At 60.6% G+C, this 1,217-nt stretch overlaps 1 protein-coding gene across 2 annotated transcripts in view; it reads left to right on the top strand.

Annotated features, from left to right (window-relative positions):
* The first annotated feature begins 649 nt into the window (after positions 1 to 649).
* The window catches only part of SAMD8 (sterile alpha motif domain containing 8), a 49,739-nt gene continuing 49,171 nt past the window's right edge, over positions 650 to 1,217 (top strand). For both annotated transcript variants that reach the window (XM_019502371.1, XM_019502372.1), the window contains exon 1: positions 650 to 789. The gene's annotated coding sequence lies outside the window, so the exon portion shown is untranslated. The remainder of the gene's footprint in view (positions 790 to 1,217) is intronic.

Here is a 1,217-nt window from a genome sequence, read left to right as displayed (position 1 = left end):
GAGGCAGTATCTTTTATTAGACCAACTGAATAGTAGCAAAAAAATGTCTGTTGTTGCAAGCTTTTGGGGCCAAACACCCTTCTTCAGGCTGAGGAGAACTCAAAGATTGGAAAAGTGCTCCTAGATGGAAAGGGTAGACAAGGTTCGTTGGGTGAATCTGGTATCTTTTATTAGACCAACTTAAATAGTTGGACATTTTTTTTCTATGTCCATAGACCAACACGGCTACAACCTACACCCCTAGGTGGAAAAGAAACTTCGTTGTGTACAGGGGAGGTTCATCTTCCATGTTTCAGGGATACATGTTACATGGAAACATGGATGATACCGTATTGAGCTGTTCGGAAACGTAAACTTCATTGCTAACCGAACAGAACAAATGTTTACCTCCCTGCCGGCACAGGACACCTCCAGGGAAGAAGCCTGCCTAGTCTACACATCACAGAGCAACTCTGGCACGAAAGGTGGCTGAGGTGCCCCAGGGAATCACCTCCCACCCTCTACCTGCTCTGGACAGCGTACAAGGGCCAAAGTCCTACAGCTGCGATTGATCCCGCGAACCTGGAAACACTGCCCGCCGGGGACCGCCGCGCGCCCCTCCCCCGGGACCGAGGCCCCGCCCCGCCGGGAGGCCCCGCCTTCACCGGAAGTTGCCGACGCCGGGACGGCTAGCTCGCCGCGGGCGGCACTTCCGGCTGCGGGATGGGGTGGTTGCAGTCTGAGTGGGGTAGGCGCTGCCCGCCACCGGGAGCTTCCGCCGCCACCACGTAACGCTGCCGCCTCGCCCAGGTGAGGTAAGGTGCGGCCCGCCCCGCCCCGCCCCGCCCCGCGTCTGCGCGAGGGGCACGGTCTCACTGTAGCCGGCTGGTGGGGCCGGGTCCCAGGTGCTGTCTCCCGCAGCTGGCGCCGGCCGTGCGGTGACCCGGGCTTTGGGGCAAGGTCCCGAGCCGCGCAGCGCTGCAGACGGGCCGCGGGACTGGCTGGCTGGGCCCCACGCTCCGCTGCTGGTGGCCGGTCGGCTTCATTTGATTGTGGGCTTGTGGGGGCTGCGGAGGCTTCTCTCCTCACCAGCCTCGGGAAGGAAAGTCTCTGTCTTGGGAGCTGCCAGAGGCAGTGTTCAAGGGCCGGCCAGAAAACTTCCCTTAAAGCAGCGGTTCTCAAACCAGGGGCCTGCAGTGTCCTGGGGTGCCACAAGGCCCTTTCAAGGGGGCCCCAGG

This window comes from Gavialis gangeticus, unplaced genomic scaffold (assembly GCF_001723915.1).
Source record: "Gavialis gangeticus isolate Ggan-Ray unplaced genomic scaffold, GavGan_comp1, whole genome shotgun sequence".
Taxonomy (NCBI): Eukaryota; Metazoa; Chordata; order Crocodylia; family Gavialidae; genus Gavialis; species Gavialis gangeticus.
Note: the sequence above shows the minus strand (reverse complement) of the source record. Positions and strands in the feature narration are given on the sequence as shown.